The 24,213-nt window shown below is 36.0% G+C and overlaps 1 pseudogene; it reads right to left on the bottom strand.

The window, feature by feature from the left end:
* Positions 1–22,038: 22,038 nt before the first annotated feature.
* Positions 22,039–22,156, bottom strand: LOC120583049 (uncharacterized; annotated as a pseudogene).
* Positions 22,157–24,213: the final 2,057 nt, after the last annotated feature.

Raw genomic sequence — 24,213 nt, 5'->3', positions numbered from 1 at the left:
ACATTTCAGGATGTGAGCGAAGGAATGTTTGGTGTACTCCCTTCTGCCCTGTGCATTGAAATGCCCAGTCCATTGTGTGGACAATGGATCTCCTTTCAAGGGGGTGGCTGTGATTGTGTCGTTCAGTTGTTCTGTTTCTCTCCTGTCCCTTTGCCCGCTTTAGTTTTTTTCCAGTGTCTAGTCTACAAAGAAACCACTCGATAGCAATTCCTCAGTGGGCTTTTTAAGGAAAAGAGAGAGGGACCCCTTCTCCACTTTCCAACACACACACACACACACACACACACACACACACACCACACACACACACGGAAAGAGAGGGACACCATATCAGTCCTGGGACTTGAAGGCTATGCTGATTCATTAGTACAAAGTCACTTTAAATACTGCAAACCCTTGCTTCCCCTGGCAGTGAGAAATGAAACCAAACAGGTAACAATGTACATTGTCAAGCTCTAGCAACTCACTATAAGGATAGTTAAGCTCTTGATATCTGAAAAGTCTCTGGTTTAGGTATTTCTAGATCTTTTATTTTATACCTATATATTTTAATGAGTCAAAAGATGAATATCAGGGATCACACGACAGTTCCTGGGGGGCTTTGGCAATGAGACGTGCTATATAATATTATTCATATAAGTCAGTGAGAGTCTGTATAATCAAGATGTTTAGAATGGACACTGATTTAGCTGTAAAACCATAAGATAACATCTCTTCGTATCTTTCCATACTATTACAATTTTAAAAACTACTACAATTTTTAAATCTTTTTTCCCCCTACCTTACTACCCAAAGAATAGTGACCACATTATTTATTTATTTTTAAATTGCAAGGTATCTTACTTATCGTGGTCATCATTATTGCTCATTAATTATAGTACTATAGGACATGACGTAGATAAAGTTATGACACTAGACACTATTGTGAAAACTGCTGTCTTCTCCTGGAAAGCACATGAAGTCAGACAGCTCAGTGTATGAACCAAGAGGATAGGACTTACTGTGTGTCCTTCAGCAGATGGCTTAATTTCTTTCATCCACTCTCCTCTTTCAAAAAAGCGTGGTGGTACAGTCCTACAGCCTCTCTAACTCTCTAACATGATTGTTTTGAGAATTAAATGGGATAATGTATGTTTTATACTTAACTCAGAGACTAATGAATATAGGGTAGCTGGTAGTACCCCAGACCTTGTTTTGTTGTGATCGATCTTCAAATGGTGTGTCCAATAAGGATTATTTAATATTAAGCACAACTAACAATTGTACACACTTTCCTGTTTACAAAGTATATTTAAATACGTTATTTTTTTTTTTAGCTCTCATAAATTCCAAGAAGCAGCTACCATTATCTTTCTCATTTTATTAACTGGGGGGCTAAATCTTAGATAGTTTGTGACTTACTAAAGGTTCAAGCGAATACACAGTAGAGTAAGAATACATAATGTCTTCAAGATACCACTTAGTTCTCATTAACTGAAGTTTTACCTTACATGCAATTAAGTCTCTGATGAGTAGAATTACTTTTCTCAGTTCTTACAGTTTCTTGTGTTGTGCATAATGGCTGTCAGAAAGGTTATTAAAACCAATTCTTCTCCCCTCCCCTCCTAGACCCTAGAAATTCTGAATCAAGAGATCTGGGATGGGGCAGAAAATTTGCATTCCTAACAAGCTCTCAGGGGATGGTGAGGCTTCTGGTTCAGAGACCATATTTTCAGCAGCACTGGCTCAGCTGTTTTCACTCTCAATGGATATCTCAAGGTGTTTGTCACAGTCCAGTAACGCATTTGGAGAAGAAACTTCATGGATATGCTCTTTTGTGTATATTTTTACTTTTTGTATATTATGGTGTTTAAAAAAATACTTTTATGGTTGGGGACTGTCTGTCTCAGGACTAGCCAATTCTCAGAGATAGCCAAGGACTTGGCTGGGAATATGCCTTTGATATGCAATCTCACCACTCCAGAGCCCAGCTTTCGCTCTGTGGCCCGTGCACATCCAGAAAGTAATATTCTGTCTGAATGACCCCAGGGTCAAGTACCAGGCAGCTAGAGACCACCTCTACAGACCGAAACCCACCCAAATTATTCATACTAGCCAATTCTAAACTCTTTTTCTGTTCTCTGCTTTGCCTTTGCTGTGGAAAGCTCAATAAAGCTGTGGCCTAAGCTGTCCACTTGCTCCTGTCTTCTGTCACCTGACCAAAACCTTACACTTCTTCTTTGACCCTCAGTGGCATGTTGTGATTCTCCTCTATAGGAAATCTGTGGCTATAACAAACTCGTTTTCTTATGTCCCTCCTATGTCCCTTCTTGCGGCTATTCCTAACTGATCATCACTTAAAAGAACACAGAGCACGTGCTTTCGTCAGGCAAAGAGGAAGGCGCAGCACTCTTTGCAACATGAGTCATCCTGCGTTGCACATTTTTGACAGTCATTCTGTCCAGTTCCTAATCAGGCATGTATGGAATAATGCCATTAGAGACACCGGTGATCAAGGCACCTTTGCAAATTTCAGGCCTGACTTTGGCACACAGCACTTTTCATTGTCTTCTGACAGCAATTTCAGCCTCCTGCTACCCAGCCCATGACTGTGTCTCGTTAAACCTCTCTGAGTAGCCCTGCTGCAGCCATGAATCAAACACTGAGGGCTTCACACAGGCTGGGTTTATTGAGCTGCATTATAGGGGACTATATTTCAGATGGCCCCAGTGCAGCCAAAACAATCTGTCACTTTTAATTCTTCCTGTCACTTCATTAAGTATATGGCAACGTCGACAATAAAACACACTTCCGCACAAACACACCATGCACGTATCATTCCAAAATGTAACATTTCCTCCTCTTGTATTTAGATGTGGTTGTAAATATTCAGTCATCGAAAGATTCATCGAGTAAACATATGTGCCAGGGTACCGTATATAACTGACAGAGGCAAAGAAGAGTCTCCGTGGACACATAAAGCAATTAAAAATAACTGTGCTTCAAAGCAGGCTACTATAATATAAAGGTCAGGCCCATAAATATGAACAGGATGGCAGTAATGTCTCTATCCAAATAGATCCCCAAACACATAACTACGACAGGTCAGGACTCAAAGGTTAATGTAAAAAAAAAAAAAACAAAACACTGAAATTATGCCATATTCTTCTCATGCCTTTTTTTCCTTCGTGTGGTCTTTTCATCAAAGGTTAATATGTGTGGGTACTGTAGAAAATTTTATCAAGGCCGAGTGATTTGTCATCAGCCACAATTTTATTCAATGCAAAATATTTACCCTGTACCTATGCTAAAATGAAAGAGCTCTAGCTAATTGTCTGTGAAAGGAAAATGTCTGTTGCTTTCCACCCTCATTTACTAAGTTGCTTGTTTGTACGTTAACTGCACTGAAGTTTGAATTCCACTCAAAGCTGTAGAGAGACTGTTCCGAGGAGCAGGATAATTTTTGCAGCAACACACTGAGTGTGATAATAAGGTTTATGCATGGTTGTAAAGAATGTGCTGACAGATGGAAAAGGAGCCACTTCTGTCTGTACAGCATTCATTTTTATATATATTAAAAAAAAGTCTTACTACACCTGACTCTGATTCAAACAGCAGTTCTTCCTCCTACTGTCTTCCAGGAACAGAAATATTTTAGAGTGTATAGAAAAATCCCAACCCCCAGTGGACCGATTCACTAAAATTTCAAGTTCTGCGCACATCAGAGAATCATAGGCTCCTGTATTACCACTCAAGGTGTCATGTGCAATGAAAAACTTTTTCCCTCCAAACATGAATCTCTGCGTAGTAAGTGCCTTAGATAGTGAGCAAGTAAATGCAGCAAGGAAAAAGATGTGAACAGAAGGGCTCCCACAATGGAGAGACACTTCTCGTTCCTTCCTTTGAAAAGCAAAATGCCGGCTACTTGACCAAGGATTCATTTTCATCAAAAGAAATAAAAATATGAGTGCAGATTGTATCAGAACATTTAAGTCATCCCTACCATTCCATGATGTTGTGACATTTGAGAGCACATTGATTAAAGAAAAATAACACTGCTCATAGTAAATTCCTTACTCTTAGCAATAAAGAAGCAACAATGACCAACCGACCCAACACGACCTCTTTGATTTTCCTTAAGGCTTAATGTGAGCTTTCTAGGGGAGAGAGAATCAGCTCCTGGTAGCTTCCGTCTCCTAGACTTTATAACTATGTTCTCGCAAAAGCTCATTCTATGTTAAATTAATAATAGTAATAATAATAATAATAATAATAATAATAATAGCAACAATAACAGAAAAACAAAACCCTCTGCCCAAACCCCTAATCACTTTCCATTCATCCTTAGCATTTTGTCTAAATGCCTCTATATTACTTTGCTAGGGCTGGTGTTACAAAGCGCCACAGATTGTGTGGCTTAACCAACAAAATTTCTTATCTCACAGTCCTGGAGGTCTGAAGTTCAAAATCAAGGTGCCGGCAGAGCTGGCTCCTTCTGAGGGCTGTGAAGGAAGAAAGAATCTATTCCAGGCCCCTCTCCTTGGCTCGTACGTGGCCCTAATTTTCTCATGTCTTTTCATTATGTCTTCCCTCTATGCATGTCTCTATGTCCAAATTTCCAGATTTCCCTTTTTTCCATAAGGACATCAGTCATATTGGACTAGGGCCCATCTTAATAACCTCATTTTAACCTCTGTAAAGACCTTGTCTCCAAATAAGCTCACATTCTGAGGTGCGGTGGGGGTGTTAAGACTTCAGCATGTGAATGGGGGGGGAAACAGAATTCAACCCATAACAGACTCTTCTACTTAAACAACAACACAAAACTTGCATCTTTCCGATGATGTTTCTCATCCTCAGCTCACTGTCCAGGGAGAGATCTCCCACACTCCTGTGATCCCCAGAGAGCAGCTTCTGGAGACAGGAGTACTTTTTTCATCATTGCTAAACACGCTCCTGAATTACTACGTTTGTTAACTTTCACTTCTTGTAAATTGTTAACAACCAGCTATACATCTTCTACTCTTCTGCCATATTCTCATCTACCAACCTCAACATTCATCCCAACATCTGACCACTACTTTGGCAGTTGGCTCACAGATATTGTTCTCACATCAAAATCTAGCATGACCTTTGGGTACTTTTGTATTCATGTGGGCGAATCACCCAACGACCTACACCATCTGTCCTTGGACCTCTTCAACTCAAGTGACATTCAACTGAAGTCCACTTCTCTGCCTAACCATTTGCATACTCTATCTAGCCTATAGCTATATTCACACTGGAAATTTAAGTGGAAATACTCCATCCTTTGACCACTACATATTCATGTAATTTTTCTCATTTCTCTACTTCCCTACACCATCAATTACCAAATCATGTTATACATGGAATATTAGTGTTTTAGTGTGTTAATAGGGTCTACACAGAGGAAGATAAAATGGTGTATAGTCCAATAAATTTAGGAGAATAGGGTTAATAAAAGTTGAAACATTTCTTTAATGAAGGAATTTAATTAACATCCTAACATTTATTCTGAATAACCAACACTTTGTGACAGCTTTAACTAAACTTATGTGAGCAACTTTAAAAAACTTTTAAAAAATAAATAATAAAGCTAGTGATCCACAGAAACAGCAGTTTGGGAATTATAAGATTACAACCGTTCTTTAATTTATAACCCACATAGCCAAGCTTTTTCTTCATTCCTTCGGCGTTGTTGGATATATCACTTAGTCCACTCTTTTGCTAAATAGTCACTCTATCTCTTCTTATGTCCAAATCCATCCCACAACTCTAGACCCTGTCTGTTCTCACATGTAAGCTCATGTTCTCTAACTTACAGTATATCTGCAGAACTACAGATAGGAATATCCATGTTAAGTTCGTTTCCAACTTCAACCAATGTATAATAAATGCATCACCATTTTCTAGGCCACCCACTCACACACCTCACCCTCATCTTTGGACATCACCTAGAAAAATAACCAACTGTGATTGTCATTAAATTGGGATTTCCTCAGCTCACAAACTTCTCAATTTCTGCCTATAAAACAATAAAACAACATGCTTGGTCACGCACCGTTTTTCATTATTCCCTTCATTTTCCTGTGGAAATGAAGTAATTCCTTTCCTGTGAAAGTGAAAGTAATTCCTTTCTGATGGCAAATTAGTCTTCCCAGCTTCCATCTCTATTCTTTCTTTTATCTTTCTTATCTCTTTTTCTCCTGTATCTTCAACATCTTCTCTACTAGTTTTTTCTCATAGAATAGTAAACCTGATCCAAAAGTTTTGTTTTAATTTTGTTTTCCTTTTACACAACTTCATTCTTGAGTTTGGCCTTATCTTCCTTTTCAAACAAAGTCATCTACTCTCGTAATTTCCATATTCTCATCTCTAGTAACTTTCTCAATTATCAGAAAGTCTAGGTTCTTCCATCAGCATTTGATTAGGACTGTTTTCTAAAGATGTATCTTGTATGCACCATTCACTGGGCTCAGAGAAGGGACGAAAGTGTGGATTTGGGGTCTACAAACCAGAGTTTCCATTTTAACTTTTAAGCTTTTTAGCATTGTGATCATTGGCAGGGTTTTAGGCTCAGAAAGCTTGTCTTTATTTCTGTCGAGGGCCAACATTAATTTCATCTAAGCAAGATCTTTGGAGTAATACATTAGATATTACATGAAAGGCTTCTAGGAGGTGGTCAGTGGTGTTCACACTCCTGCCAGGCAGCCCTCCTCTCACTTGCTCCCTTGACTCTGCTGGTTGCCACCTCGTTAACATTCTCCATGGTCTCCTGAGGCTCCTCGCAGGGATTCGGTTGTTCTAACTTGTCTCCTTTCTTTCGCACTTAATGTTGATATCTGTCAAATACTTTCCCCTGTGAGTTTTCTTTCCTTCTTAATCTAAATTTTCTCAAGGTTTCAACTATTGTTTTCTGAGAATTCACATTTATAAAGAAAATCTGCAATGGAGCAATTTATCTAAGTCTAAACTAGTATATCTAATTGTATACTGAACATCTCCACTTGAATGTCCCACAGGAAACGAAAATGTAAGACATGCAATGTTGAATCCATTGTGTGTTTCTGCTGCAAAACTGTCACTTTCTTGTATCTTTTGTCTCAATAAAGGGCACCACTATTGGTATATGTAAGATAATTTTAGGTGCTATACAATTATATCAAGAAAAAAGTTCTGTTTTGGACTTAATATGTTTTTAGTGCTTCTATAGCACTTCAGAAACTCCTATTTTAACAAATAAAAATGTTTCGGCACCTTTCACAAGTTAACTTTTAAAAAGGTTGACTTTGCCAATTCTATATTAAAATTCTATTTATGATAAATATGCTTGTTTTACATTTATAACATGAATACCATAACTTTTATAGTTTTTTAGTCTTTTTTAAAAATGTATTTATATTATAATAGTTAATTTAAAGAAAAATATTAAATAATAATGTACTCCTATACCAAGTATGGAAAATCATGACACTATGTGAATGATGATATTTGGTGAAACATATTCTAGCTTATCTTTGTCTCTCAAGACCCACTGCTATTGACTTAGCTTAGTTTCTCATAAGTTTTTACCTGAGATTCTTATAATTCTCTTCTATTTAGAATCCTTTCCTCTTGTCTCATTTCTCTCCAATTTATCTCCTAATTTACTGCCAGGATAATTATTGAAAAGCCTAGATTACAACACAGCTTCCTGTGATTAATATCCTTCACTGGGGCCTTGTATATATTTTTTTTCCACCACCTTGTAGCATTTGGGTCCGACTGCTTCCTGTACTTTTCATGGCCTTTCTTCCCAATGTGCTTGCTCTCTTCTATTGGTTCTTCAGTGCTTATTCAGGATTCCTGCAAAAAGATGAGATAAACACATGCATATCCTATCCCATCCTCCTGCAGGATAAAATGATAAAAGAAATACTTAAGTAGAAAAGTTGTTTTTTTTTTTCGTTGTTATTATTTTTGTTAGAGAATAAAAGAATTGAAAAATATATAAAGGGTTCAGAGAATTTGTACCAGCCACAGACGTGCTCCTACTGTCACATGAACTGACTGAGGCCAGGACCCCTGTCTTTTTTTTTTCAATCTACATATCTTTATTACCATTCTTTGCCTTATTGTACTAGGTAGCACTTCCAGTATGATGTTTAATAAGAGTGAGGAGAAGGGGACATTCTTGCCATGATTTTGATCTTAGGGAGAAGATATTCAGGTTCTCACTATTAAATATGATGCTAGCTGCAGATAACTTGTAGATATTTTTCATAAAAAATAAGAGAATTACCCTTTAGTCCTAATTTTCTGAGAGTTTCTATCATGATCATGTGTTGGATTTTGTCCAATATTTTCTGCATCAGTTAATATAATTTTTCTTCTTTAGCCTGTTGATCACATAAACTGATTTTCAGATGTAGAAGCAGCCTTGCATATCAATAATAAATCTTACTTTGTCATTTTATCTAATTCTTTTTGTACAATGTTGGATTTGATTTGCTAATATTTTGTTGTGACATTTTAAAATCTATCTTTATAAGAAATATTGGCATGTAGTTTTCCTTTATTGTTACGTCTCTATCTGATTTTGGTATTGGTATAAAGCTGGCATCATTGAATAACTTAGGAAATGTTCTCGCCATTTCTATTTTCTGAAAGAGGTTGTAAAAATTTGGCATTTTTTAAAAAGTTCAATGTTTGGTAAAATTTTCCAGTGAAACCATTTTGGTTTAGTGCTCTCTGTTTTAGAAATTCATTAAATATTTGTCCAATTTCTTTAATAACTATAGGGCTGTTCAGATTATTTATTTCTTCTATTATGAGAGTTCTGTTAATTTGTGTCTTTCAAAGAATTAGATCATTTCCTCTAAGCTATCATGTGTGCAGGCCTAGAATGCCTCATGACGTTCCTTTACTATCCTCTAAATGTCTGTGGGATCTGTGGTGATGACACTTCTCTTATTTATGGTATTAATAATTTGTTCCTTCTCTCTTTTTTTCTTGGTCTGTCTAGCTAGAAGTTAATCAATTATATTGATCTTTTAGAAAAACCAGGATTTAGTTTTGCTGACTTTCTTGATTTTCCGATTTTAATTTCATTGATTTCTGCTTTAATTTTTGCTACTTATTTTCTTCTGTTTGCATTGGAATTAAATTGCTGTTCTTCCTTTTACTTTTTCTAGGTGGAACCTCAGATTATTAATTTTAGATATTTCCTCTTTTCTAATATATGCATTCCATGCTATAAATTTCTTTTCAAACAGTGCGTTTGCTGCATCCCACAATATTACATTTTATTTTTATTTTACTTAGTTCAAATTATAAAAATTTCTTGAGTTTTTGTTGTTGATATTATTCGACTCATCTTATCCAGAATTGCATTGTTTGAAGTCAAAATATTTTTGGATTTCCAGTCATCTTTCTGTTGAATTCCAATTTAATTTCATTGTGGTCTGAGAACATACTCTGTGTGATTCCTATTCTTTTAAATGTGTAAAGGTGTTTTAATGACTAAAATGTGTTCATATTGGTGAATGTTCCATTTGAGCTTGAGAAGAATCTGTATTTCAGTGTTGTTGAATAAAGTATTCTATAAATGTCAAATAGATCTGGTTGATTAATGGTGGCGTTCATTTTAACTTCACTGTTACTTATTATCTGCCAGCTGTATCTATCATATCACAATTATAGTCACTAACTATAATTGTGGATTTGTCCATTTCTTCTTATTTTTCTATCAATTTTTACCACATGTATTTTAATGTTTTGATTTTCGGTGCCTAAACATTAAAGATTATTATATCTTCCTGAAGAATGAATTCCTTTATCATTATGTAATAGCTAATTTTCTTTGTTCTGCAGTTTGCTTTGTTTGAAGCTAATATAGCTACTTCCAGTTTTCTTGATTAGTGTTAGCATGGTATATCTTTCTTGATCCCTTTTCTTTTAACTTGTGTTTTTATATTTAAAATGGGTTCTTGTAGACTACCTATGTTTAGACTTTTATTTATTTTTTTAATCAGTCTGACTGTCTGCCTTTTAATTGTACTTAGACCATTTACATTTAGAATGATTATGATATATTTTCATTAATATCTACCACATTTATAATTATTTTATTTTTATTTGTATTTTTTCTATTTTAAATATTTTTACCTCTTTTTCTGTCTTCTGTGGTGTTAATTGAGCATTTTACATGATTATATTTTTTCTCTTCTCTTAGCACATCAGTTATACTTCTTTTTAAAGTTTTTTAGTTACTGACCTAGAATTTGCAATTTATATTTACACCTAATCTAAGTCTATTGTCAAATAACACTGTATTGCTTCCTGGGTCGTGCCTAGTACCCTGTAACAAAGTCTTTTTAAGTTTTACCCTCCTGTGCCTTATAAAATTGCTGCAATTCACTTCACCTAGCTATGTGTTATGATCACCTAATACATTGTTACTCTTATTTCTTTAAATAATTATCTATTAGACAATCATCTATTAGACCAATTAAGAATAAGAAAAATACAATACTTTATTTTACCTACATTTATTCTCTTGCTATTGTCCAACATTATTTTCCTTCTCTCTGAAGACTTTTTTTTTTTTTTAACATTTTTTGTAAGACATGTCTTCTGACAACGAATTTCATCATATCTTATTTGTCTGAGAAAGCCTATATTACTCTTTCACTTTTGAAGAATAATTTCCCCGGATATAGAATTCTAGGATGTGCTTACATTTTTCTTTCTACACACTAAATATTTTATTCTACTCTCTTCTGGTTTTCATGGTCTCTGATAAGCAGTCTGTTGTAATTCTTATACTTGTTTCTTTGTAGGTAAGGCACTGTTCTCTGCCTCTGGCTTTTGCCTTCTTTCACTATTTCTTTTTGTCTTTGATTTCCTGCAGTTTGTTATGATTTGCCTATGTGTAGGTTTAAAACTTTTTTTTTTAATTTATCTTGTGTAGTATTATCCAAACTTCCTGGATCTGTCATTTGGTATCTGTCATTAATTTGGAGAATTATTCACCCATCAATAATTTAAATAATTCTTCTCTTTTTCTTACTTAACAATCACACATATGTAACACTTTTGTCTCATAGTAATTGTATATTCTTTTTTGAGTTTCATTCTGTTTTTACTTTGCATTTTATTTGGGATATTTCTAGTCACATATCTTCAAGCTTACTGATTCCTTTTCTTGGCCATGTCTAGTCTACAGAGAAGCCCACCAAAGATATTGTTCATTTCTGTTACAGTGTTTTTTCTAAATTTATTTCTATCATTCCTCTTTGATTTTTTTCATAGAGTTTACATTTCTCTTCGTACCACCTATTCTTATATGTTACATAATTTTTTCTATTTGGGTACTTAAGATATCAATCATGATTATTTTAAATTCTCTATCCGATATTTTTAAAATCTGTGTTCATATCTGAGTCTGGTTCTGATGTTTATTTTGACTCCTCAGGAAATGTGTATTTTATTCTCTTTAGCATACCTTGTACTTTTTTGTTGAAAGCTGGACATGATATATTGGGCAATAAGAACAGAGGTGAAGAGATCTAAATGTGAGGTTTTATATTAATCTAGCTATGAGCTAGAATGTGTTTAATGCTTTATGTAGCTCTAGGTGTCAGAGGATACAGTTTCTTCAGTGTCTTTGGTTATATTTTTCCCTCTCTTACTGTCTCTGGGTTTCCCTAAACACACATTCTGAAAGAAATTATGTATCTTTCACTCTTTCAGTCGTAATCCACTGTTGTTACACAGGAACCCTACTGATGGTGAGGATGAGGGGAGAGAAAACATTTAATAACATTACGATTAAGTCTTAGTATTTTACTTGGGTTGAATCTATGGATTGTGACCTTCAGAAGCATTTCTTAAATTTTTATTTTCCTCCTTTTGGTGAGTCAAGGAAGCTAGAAGGAGATGGAGTTGGTTAATTGACCTTCCAACAGGTAGATAAAGCTCTTCTGTACAGGTTCCCTTGGAGAGCAGAACTTTTGCTATGGAGAATGCTCTGGGTATATTTCAGATGGTTACTTTTCTCCCTCTTCTGCTTGAAACTCAAGGGGATGTTTCTTATACCTTTGACTTGAGAACGTGATGGAATTCCTGGACATAAAGTCCATATAATATATGTTTGCATGTGGAGTCAGAGTCTAAGACTGCGGCCCTAGAAGTTTCTCATTCTCACACTTGACCACACGTAGCCTTCAGCAGTTTGTCAAAATTACCTTTTAAGATTCTTTGACACTTTATGGCTCCAGTGGCTTTTGCTACAGTTTAGATGATCTTGGTTGTGAGAGTCTCCTGTCTCCCCACTTTTGGAGGTGGTGGTTTGCTCTGTCACCTCAATTCTCTGAGGGGTCTAGGAAAAGTCATTGGTTTTTAGTTTGTTCAGCTCCTTTTTATTGTAAGGATGAGAGTGATGACTTCCAGGCTCTTTACCTGTTAAAGCTGATACTGGAAATCTTGCCTTTGTTTCTCAAAGATATTTTCACTGGATATAAAATTCCATGTAGACAGTTTTCTCTCTCAGTACATTAATTATATTGCTCTACTGTCCTCTCATTTGATTTGTTTCCAATGAGAAATACACCATCATTTTTTTTTTCTTAGAACATAGAAGGAGAAATAAAACAAGCTGGAGTCTGAAAAGAGGGAGAAAAAGCTTTAAAATCACATGAAACATTTATTTAAAGATGAATTACCACATCTGCAATAAGAAAGATGGGATAATATGTCATTTTGAAGAAAACTCTGGCAGATTAGCTGCTAGTCTTGTGATGGTTTTGTCACCTTAGATATATTTTGGGTCTACAGAACGGAGTAAAAAGTGAGGTTTAAACAGAGTTTTGTTTCTCTGACTTCTTAGATAAGGAGATGAGAACTACTGTTACCTGGGGACATAGAGAATTCTTCCTAAAAAAGTGATAAAGAAATCTATAATAAAATATGGTCAGTATTAGAAGCAGTCTAAATAAATCAAGCATTTAGGCCCATAGTTCAAGAACATGGCAAGAGAAATGACAGACATGACAGTGGTATTAAAAACTGTGGTTTTCCTGGAGAGAGAAAAAGCAAGAGTTCTATAAATCAAGCACAAACTAAATAATACTTAATCGCAGTTGGAACTTGGGCAGTAGGCAGATGTGCCCCAAAGAACTTAGGTTATTATTATTTTTTTGAATTCTAGAATTAAATAGTATTTTTGATGATTTACTGATAAGTGAATTTCCTCAATTACAAAATTAAGTCTCAAGGATTTTAAATGCCTTATAAATACAAATATTCACATCTAAGGTCAGTGATATCAAAGGGCATGACATGTTTGAGGCCCTTTAGTGGCCATTTTATCAATGAATTAAATGCATGTAATATAGAATGCACTCATATAACACTTACCTTATTATAACATTTTGCTTGATGGCAGAGAAAGTTTGACATAGTATCCACATTAGCCTCCAACAACTTAAACACTCAGAACAAACAAAACTGACATTAAAACCTAAAAACTCTGGAAGCATAAGTACATTACACCAATGTGTATTACCTGAAAGCAGAGTATTGTAATACAAGTCTTGTTGCATGAAGGCAACCAAGTGAGAAATAAGTTCAGAGTACAGCATAACTCAAGAGAGAAAGTTATCTGAGTGCTTAGGTAGGGGTATGCAAATCATGATTTTATTTGTGGGTAATTTTATTTATTCAACCAAAGTTATTGAGCATGTATATATCACATACATTTCACTGTGAAAAACAGCCATTTGAGATCTCTTGTTTGTTTTTTGTTTGTTTGTTTGTTTGTTTGTTTGCAATGAGTTTACATTTTGGAAGAATAGATAGACAATCTTTAAATACAGAAGGCCAAGTTCCCTAATGGGGTAGTTACTGGCTACCATGAAAGTGCTAAAAACCCTATGTGAATGAGAAAGGAAGAAAGGGGGTCATCTAATTAGAATAGATCCTGAAGTGAAAAATAATAGGCATATTTCTCCACACTATTTTCATATGTTTCAGCGTGACAGTGGGGAATTTTAGGAAGATTATTCAGCATTTTCTAAAGTCAGGTAGTCATCAAACTGCCTTTTCAAATGTGGTCATGTCCTGTACCAGCTGCACCATTATTTAATAATGTTCTTTGCGTTGATTTACTTTTTGTTTAAATAATTTTATCTAAAAAGGAAGTTTATATAACTAGCATAAATGGAAGTTACTTACACAGAAAATAATCACATAAAGGATGAAATGAAAACGTGTTTTAGATATGGTTGCCTGAACAAGTTTTGAGTACAGGAGGATGGGTAAGAATTTAAGATGGACAGGACTAAACTGAAAATTTCTGGTCTTAATCAGAAAGACCTAAAGAGATCTGAGAAGATTATGTATTTCTATTTGATTTGAAATTTATGTCCCACAAACTAAATTCATTTCATATACCTGCTAAAATTTTACATGACATAATATGTATTCCATGTTTAAGAAAAGGCTGTGCTCTATGCAACAAATATTTAAGAGAAGTAAGGTGAATCTCAGAGATAAAAGCAAGAGAGAAAGTCAGAAAATCTTATTTTTTTTCTAATAAAAATATATCACTTTATTGAAAGGAAAGTTAGACATCATTGGGTCCAACTACATACTGAATGTCAAAATCTATCTAACAGTATCTGTATTTTCAGGTTATATTCTGACCTTTCCACTATTAGATCTCATATCATTCTACTGAATTGAAATCAAGCTCTATGTAATTCCCGGACACTGGTTCCACTTTCTAGAGTAGTTCACAGAGTCCCTTGAGGATAACTGAGTTTATGTGTAATTCCTCTTATAAATTCACCTGTAACTCAATAAAGAATGAACAAAAATAGTGTTATAAAAATAGCTCCAATCTTCACTAGTTTATAACAAGTGATATAATTGTTTTTAGTAACACATGCCTTAGGATTCACCTACCAACTAAAAAGCAGTGTGCCCCACTGGGAGATGCCTGGGAGAACTATATTTCTAGGGCACAAAACACATCTATTTTGGTTTCTCACTGCTGCTTTCTAAAAATCTGGGGATCACTATCATTTTCCCTAGGTTTCTCTTTTCCAGTATAAATGTCCTTTAATACTTTAAGCTCTGATTTGGAGTTTACCTTTATTACCTTTATCACTTGGGTTTCCTCATCTGAGTGGACCTTGGTTTGCCAGTGTCTTTCATTGTATGCAGCCCTCAGAATAAGTCCCAATTCTGCAGCTGTCGTGTGGCCAGTGTGGGGCGTGGAAGAATTGCTTCTTCTTGAAAGTTCTATTTACTCTTCTGTTTACTACCGTCTAATATTTCATGGGACCTTTTGAGCTGCCATGTCTTGTTATTGGCTTATACAGAAATTGCAGAAATTGAAAACTTTATATCTTTGCTTTTATTTTCTCTTTAATTAAAAAGCCTGATAATAAATATCAGTGAAGATGTGACAAAATTGGTACACTGATACTTTGCTGATGAAGATATAAAATAGTGCAGATGCTTTGCAAAACAGCCTGGCAATTCCACAAAAGATTATACATGATGTTACTCTATACCCAGCAGCTGTGCTCCTAGGGATGAAAAATATGAAAAATAAGAGCATATGTCCATATAAAAACCTGTACATACATCGTTCATAGCAGCAGTGTTTGTACTAGCCCCAAAGTAGAGACAACCCAAGTCTCTGTTAGTTTTAGAATGAACAAATAAAGTGTTGTACACCTCTACAATGGAATATTATTCAGCAATTAAAAGGATTAAAAACTGATATATGCTACGAGGTAAACAAAACTTGAAAACATGCTAAGTAAAAGAAGCCATTCACAAAAGACCACATATTGTATGATGCCATTTATATTAAATGTCCAGAATAGGTAAATCTATATATATAGAAAATACACGTAAGGTCCCTAGAGGGAAAGGTTGAGGGGAAGTAGAGAATGACTGGAGGGAACTGAGCAGCGCTCAGACCCGCGATGGTCTAGTTGTCACCGTCGGGTCCCTGGAGGCGCCAGCTCCCCAGCCAGAAGTGAGGTGGCGCTGGGAACCCAGACTGCCAGTTCCCCGTGGCAGACCGCTGCAGCACACCTCAGCGGGAAACTCAGAGATTAGGCCAGATGTACATTTCAAAAGATGCCAGATGGCCCTCACTCACAGACCTGTGCTCAGATGTGGAGAACAGGAGCCAAAGGCAAGATAGTACCCCTTTACCAGTATGTCGGGGCTGAAAGCTTTCTTCTGCTCTCGGACACCATCTTGGTAAGGAGCAAAGGGAGCATGGTCTTGACAATATTTGCAAGATAGAGACTGACATAAATTAAAAGAGAAGAATATATTCGTAATTGATAAATTTCAAAACCATTTATTGGGCAGGGACTCCTAAAGATTAGATAGTTATAGAAAAATAAAGGTTGGCTTATCATATTTATTTGTTTGTTTAATTTCTGTATAATAATGTAGTAATTTTAAAACTCTTATTTCATATGCTTGTCTTTGACCTTCAGATTCATTTTATTGAAGGCCAACAGACCAAAGTATACATATCTTTTTACATCTTTTTCAGGGGATCTGGATTGTTCTATCTTTTCATCACCAAATGGGAAACGGGCCTGTGCTAAGGTAAGAACCAGCAAAGCCCGCGGGGGCTGAACCAAGGTGAAGGTACTGTGTGTGCTGCCTCGCACGACGGGAAGGGGCTCAGTGGTTCCACGCTGTATGAAGGGGCAGGACAGAGAGTAGCAGCTCATGAAGACCTAAAATAGCATCTTTCCCTCCCCAAGTAAGACTGAAGAAGATTCTGGAGAACAGAGTTAAAGTAGAAATGATGATGAGAGCCTGTTCATCTGAAACCAAGAGTGGTGGCCCGTGGAGCAGGATGCAGAGCCCACTGACAAGCGAGGCGGGCGCGGGGAGCTGTGGGGGTGCTGCAGAACCCACGAAGCCACTTGTTCTCAAGTGTCTGGAGTGAGCCTGGGGCAGGGATTTGCACTGCAAAGAATGTTACTTAAGGGAAATTTTCAATTTTTTGAGGCAATCTACAGATTTAATATTTGCTACATTATGTTCCATTGATTAAACCTCTGTGATAACTTTGTGGTCCATGTGTTTGAAAGCAGAAAGCTTCAAGATGACTCAGCAGATTTTTTTTTTCCCAGCTCAGTTTGGTGGGAGTTTATGCAGAATGAATTATAAAAATCTCTTATAAAGAGTGATATATTTTAAAATCTCCATGTTCTTAGAACACAGTTCTCATTCAAAATATTAAACTATTGATATGGCATTTGCACCAACTAATCCAAATAAATAGTAGCAGATATACTATTTGAATGTATAGCAGCTAAATCTTAGACTTGCTGTGGATCTGGTGAGTCTATTTCTTGAAATTCATTTTAAGGTTACCATATAAAGTAAGATAAAAGTTTTTTAATATATAGGTTATAACATTATTGATGATAGAGAAAAGCCTGGAAACAATCTTATTGATCATTTACATATATATGTGTACATACACATATCAACCATTTGCACATGTACACATTATACAAAAGCATGCATTTATACATGTGTGTACATATATCATATATACGCATTTATGTGTATTTATAAGTACATCACTGCATATTCGTAAATGCACATATATATGTTTAATATAGGCATGTTGATTAAAGAACATCCAACATATAAGAAGTTTTATAAAAGTTTATCTGAGCCAAATTTTGAAGTCATGTCTGGAAGCAAAATCTCAACGGATTGAGAAAATGTTCCGGAGAATGGCAGTTTTGCAGCTTATTTTACACATTTGAATCAAAGGAGAAGAGGTAAGGAGCGTTATTTGAAATCCATTGGTGGTAGATTAAGGAGGCGAAAGTTAAGTGAGGAATCTCTGGGACTGGATAAAAAGCAAATTGGAGAAACACGTACCTCTTTTCCAGTGGTAGGCGCTGAATCGTTAATTAGCATGTATGATACGTAAAGATGATTTGCAGGGAACAAGATAACAATGAGGGGTAGATTCTAGGGTCTCATTCAGTAGTGGTCTTAGGCTCTGGTGCCTGCGGCTGTGCTTTGAGGGGTCTAGAAAAGAAAATTACTTTGATATTTCAAGGGTGTATTATTCTAGATGCAGAAGAACAATGAGCTCATTTAAGGTAAAAATTGACCTTTGCTAAGAAAACCTGAGGCCTAGGACATGACTACCTGCCATAGTCTACGAAGTTAGGAATTTATGATCAGACTTTCCTATGTGGTTATTTTCGGTCACTGAGCTTGTCAGGCCTGTCATGTGGCCACCCTGAACTTGTCAGGTTGATTTCATAGCTCCTTTTTTGTTCATAGGTATGTTATATGCATATGTATGTATATGGTTGTGTTTATATCCATCTATATGTATGTAGGTATGTATGGACACATAGATAAACAGATAAACAGAAAAACAGAGACCAGAACAAAAATATAGTATCAGAAAGTGAACAATGAACTGTGAAATTATGGACATTTTTTGTTTTCTTTATACTTGTCTTTTTAAGAAATCTAATTTTGCAATATTAAAACAGCAAAAACTTTATAAGCAGAAATGCAATAACGACAAAGGTCATTTAAAAAGTAACCCAGAATACTGTTGTAGGGGATTCATCAATTCACAGTTATACCGAGAGTATAAATGTTTTTAATGAATGCACCAGAGAACTGAGTTTCAAAGCCAAAAGCTGAGTCATTCCTCTGGATGAGTATGGCCTCAAATACCCACCGCTTTTATCCCTTAGCCCTATACCAACCTTTGCTTTGATAAAGCCAAGTCATTATGAGTGCCAAAGGATGAACAAGTAAGGGTAAAGTGTCCCAAACCATCAGAAAGGGAGGCCAGAACAATTATTGAGCTCCAGCTGTGTGCTATGCCCAATTCTGCAACAGGGAACTCTCGTTTGTCAATTTGTTTCATTCTTACAACCCCTGGGAAATAGACTTTCACATGGGATGTGAAATAAAGTGCCTAGGACCTCACGGCACAGTAAGTGGCAGAGCTGTTTTTCTTTTGTTGTCCATTTCACTTGGGAATATTACGAAGAGGGAAATAATAGATGGTCTTCAAGCTTTGGTGCAATGGGAGAGTGTTTGTACCAGTTGTATGCAACCGCTTTCATTCTCTTTTCCTACCCCTAGAAGCATCTCCTTCTCTGATTCCAGAAACTCCCTCTAAGAAGAAATAGAGTATTATGCATTAATGTTCTAACACATTTGTGTTTGAACTTGCACTTACTGTCTGAGAATGAATAAAATAAGACCGGATGCACTTATTATAGAAAATAATTTCCTATACTTAGCGTGTGACTTATTGATTCCAGTTAAATTTTGACTGAAGTTTATATGTGAAATAAATGTATATATTTTAAAATCAGTTTCCCTCCTAATCTGATTGAATTATTTATTAAATGCCTAATGATTAATAACTCATATAACTCAATAGATTCACATACTTGAAGTTTTAAAATTTATCTGGCTGGATTTTATTCTGAATACCTTGTTCTTTCTAATGGCATTTTCCTAATATTAATGCTGAACTGAAACCAAAAATAGCAAGGGGGTAAGAACTCAGAATAGCAGGAACTGAGAAGATCGGTGTAATCAGCAAATTAGGGCTATGTACAAATCATGCAATTGGCATCACGGGAGCAGCAAGGGCCACGCCATGTGGAGAAGAGAACACTCGACGTTGATAACTTTGATTAGCATTAACATTGATCGCATAATTCAGTTACTTCCAGGATGTTTCATGATGCTAATAAATAAAAGATGACACTCTTTAAGAATGGGGCTCCTATATAGTATTGTAGCAGAGACAGCTGAAATGTGTGGTGTGGTGGGGGGTGTTTATTTCACCAGTGTTCTCTAGTCTAAACTAGTACTGGGAAACCCAGACAGAGCTGTTTCTCGAAAAAGGGAGGCAGAGTGGTTGCTGGAGGTCTCAGGGAGACTTTTATCCAGCAGCCAGCTCTGCTTTAAGACCTGGCTCTTCCTCCTTTTCTGTGCTTCTCTCTCCTATTTAGCCCAAGCCCTCGAGCAAACCAGTGTCCACCTGGTTCCCTGCTTGCTTAGATCACCTGGATAGTGTTTTATACTCCAGGTTTTTGATGACTCCTTCTTCCTGATATCAAATACAATTGTCATCTCTAGTTCTTTATAGCTCCTAAGTATTTTTCTATACACTATATCTCAGCAGCACTCCCTCTTTTTCCTTAGTAATGTTCAAAGCACTTAAAGAATTTCCTCACTGTCACAAGGTCAAATCCTCTGCTGACGTCACTCTTGTCTCTTTCCACTACACCTCACTGTTCCAACTCCTTTACTCTCTCATTCTTATGCACTAACTGGCACTAAGGTGGTCATCCTTGATATAGATTACATAGGGTAATAGAAGCACAAAACCTCTGAATTGAAAGTCAGTTTTTAGCAAGCTGGTCTGGCAGCAATCCAGTGAGTAAATAGACATTCAGAATCCGTATGAAATCCAGGTTCCTTGGATGCCTCTGATAATGAGGAGCTCATTTCTCCAGCTCTATCTTTGGATGCTTTGGATAAGTTCTTCTTAGTATGTTGAAATCTGTTCCCAGAAATTTCTGCTTTTAATTCCAGTTCTGCATTTGGAGCCAAGTGATAATATTAACTAATGTATACATTGTTTATTATGTTAGGTTGATTTTAAATAGTTTAAGTACATTAACTTATATTAACTCAGAGAGAAATCTACAGAATGGTACTAATAAGCTTATTTTTTAAGACAAGGAGGCTGAGCTACAAAGGAGAAGTAATGTCTAAAAAGTGGCATAGCTGGATTTGAAATCAAGTGTGACACTCGGCCACCTGTCACTACCCTCTTGTGGTCACAGTAAATGTATAGTTAAACCAGACTTCCGCTTTTGACACATAAAACACAATTACTCTTTCTCAAGCTTTTGAAACCACCCAAAATGTCGATGTTGACATAGTTATGCTTTTTTTTTTAATAGGCACATCAACATTCAGATAAAAAGCAGGATGTGGGGTGGGGATAGAATGCTCTTTGGGAAATGTAGGTATTAGGGTCTATACTTAAATCAGACTGCCCAGGTCCATAATCTGGTTTTGCAATGTCTTAGCCATGTAACACTGGACAAATTATTTAGCCCATTTGTGCCTTCGTTCCCTCGTTTTTAAAGTGGATATAATAACATATCTAACACAGAAATTTTTTTTTTGAGCTCGAATCAAACATTTAAAATATTGCCTGGCACCTCGTCAGCACTCAGTAAAGACTAGCGACTACTGTTAACAATGACATTATTAAACAAGAAAATGTAGTTAAGTTTCCTATGACAGAGCCTACTCCTTGGTAATCACTCAGTCTGTATTGACTATTATCATCTCATTTACTATTATTATTTGATGTTTTCACACATGTTCTTTAAAATCCAAGGGCATGAGACATATGAATGGGTCCATATCACACCCAGTAGGTAGACAGCTTCAAGTACACTGGGCAAACTTGTCTTGTCTTTCCCGTGAACCCCCAATACCTCCTAACAACTGAGTTTATTGGATCAATTTTTAGGTTTAGATTTGATACCTGCAATTCTCTTTTCTTTCTTTTGTGAAGGTGCCAAGGATTCAGCCTCTTATTTTTAACCACATGAAGCTACTATCCACACTAAGTTCTTAACATACCGTATCTTTTTTAATTATTATGATGACACCGCAATGTATATCCTTTCACCCCATTATACATCTGAGGAAAAACGGAGGGTATGAGAGGCTAACCAAATAGCTTAGGAAGTAGCTCAGTGGGAACTCAGACTAATTAACCTCAAAAACCAGATTCTTAACAGTGTATTTCATAGTTTCACCCATGATCAATCAGAAAAGCAGCTCTTGGTGCCCATCTTAACTAGAATTCCAGCAACAGATTCTTTTTTTTTTTTTTTTTTTTAGGCGAAGGCAACCCTTGGTGGTCTCAGATTGCCCAAAAGGACGTTGTCAGCTTACGAAATCTTTTATTTTTTATTCCTACAGCACCTGGTCTTCTTGGTGGTCTCCCATCCAAGTACTAACCAGGCCCGACCCTGCTTAGCTTCTAAGATCAGACAGGATCAGGCTTGTTCAGGGTGGCATGGCCGTAGTCAGCAACTGATTCTGATACTATGCCCTCACTCCTGTAGGACTAGAAACCAGGTACAGGTAAAATCTGTCTGGAACTCCTACTGTCCAGTGGTATACACTTGGCATATCCAATAATAAAGGTACAGCAAAATAAAGTTAGATATAATATGGAATAAATATACAATGTGTCCTGAAGTCTACAGAAAAAGGGATATGCTTATATTTCTATGAAAAAAAAAAATTGGAGATTTTTGTTACCCATCGATAAGACAAGAACTCAGGTCTAGGAGGAGAATTTGGTCATTGGATACCAAGGTGCTAAGTGATGAAAACTTGTTCACAACCTTCTCCCTGCCTCCTCTGTCACTCTCCAGGTCCCAAGTATTTGTGAGTGAGAATATTCAAGTTTTAAACACCCCAGGTAACAAATTAAATAAAGTTGAAAGGCTTTTCAGTAGCTCCCATGTTTACATAAATTACAAGCATATATTAGAACACTAAAAGTTAATTGGCTGGTTTGCTAAAAAAAAAAAAACCCTCAAAAGCAAACAAACAAAAACCTGATTAAATGTGTGCTTGACAGAGAGGTACTGGGTCTTTACCCATAGCATTTGTCTTTAGTCATGTGTACACACACACACACACACGCACACACGCGGATGTTAAAATGAATTAAATTTTCTGGAGTCATGTTGTCACATTCGTTCAAGAACAGCATTTAAATACCAACTTTCTTGATTCCCTCAGAGGTTCGAAAATGACTTCCTCACATTGGCTAATGGACCTTTCCTTAGTAGTTTTTTTGTACCCTGAGAATCTCAGGTGATACCATTAATGCTGCATAAAACTCCACAAAATGCCAGGAGATCAAACCGAGTAGCAATTACTGAAAATCTTTTTCTGATATCTCCCCAGATTTTTCTTTGGGGAGTGCTAACTCCGTAAGTGTTTACGATACATAAACAAAGCATAGGCTATAACTCTGCAAAGAACTTACAATTTTTTCTAAAGTGTTTTGCTTTGTTTGATAAAATAGTCTTTGGGGAAAACTTTAATGGACAAAAGCTAAAGATCCAAAGAAAAGAAACCTGACCCATTTGAAATTGAATAGTGGGCTGCAGAGCGAAGTAAAAAATATGCTGGTGTTTACTCAAAAAATGCTGACTTCCTCTGGTTGGTCATCTTATAGGTTCACCTTATACCACATAAGAGTGTAATTAAAAAGCACTGATGCCAGGCAGGATCTGCCCTCTTCAACCCTCGTTAAAACAGCAATGAGTCTGAACTTCAGTAGGAGTCGGTACTGTGGAATGGCGATTTTATCAATAGCTCAGGACACAATCAAACCTCATTAACTCAGACCCCACTAATTCTGAATTAACGAGAGTTTAGATATGACTTAAGAATTGGTTCTTGCTGAGCTAAAAAGCTTCAGGTAATTTCTTCTTTTGTGAGTATCAGGATCTTATTCACCAGACCAATAGAGTCAAACTTTGTAGTGGTTGCATCAACAAAGGGCTCCTTATTCAGAGTTCTGCTGAGGTGTTTGAATCCTCATTTCCCACAGAAACTTGTTACTATGGGAAGTGGAAATGGTAGGCAAGCTTAGTTACTTCAAGCACAAACATCGGTGTTATTGAAAGAATAGAGCTGAATACACCATAGGTAAATTTAGTGTTTGAGTTTAGATGCCAAGATTGTGGATAATTTTAGATTCTACATTTCTTTATTTTCTATTTTTTTTAAAAAAAACAAGTATCATTGTATAATGTCTAAAATCATTAAAAAGAATTTTGAGGAGTTGGAAAAAAGCAAATGTACAAATATTACTAATTAGTATGGAAAGCCCCTCCTGCCTAAGTCCAATAAATATGCCCATTTCATAATTTATATAAATGCATTTTTTATTAGAGATATTTAAAAATATGTCATCAACTAGTTTATTAAATTTATTTTTTCTTTATAAAAGACGGCCAATGGGATGCAGCCTGACTTGATGAAGTTGATCATCTTTGGGAAAAAAAATGAGTAATTGTAAAAGCAGCATTATCTTTTCCCAACAAAGTGCCTAACAGATTT

This window comes from Pteropus medius, unplaced genomic scaffold (genome assembly GCF_902729225.1).
Source record: "Pteropus medius unplaced genomic scaffold, Ma_sr-lr_union100, whole genome shotgun sequence".
Lineage (NCBI taxonomy): Eukaryota > Metazoa > Chordata > Mammalia > Chiroptera > Pteropodidae > Pteropus > Pteropus medius.
Note: the sequence above shows the minus strand (reverse complement) of the source record. Positions and strands in the feature narration are given on the sequence as shown.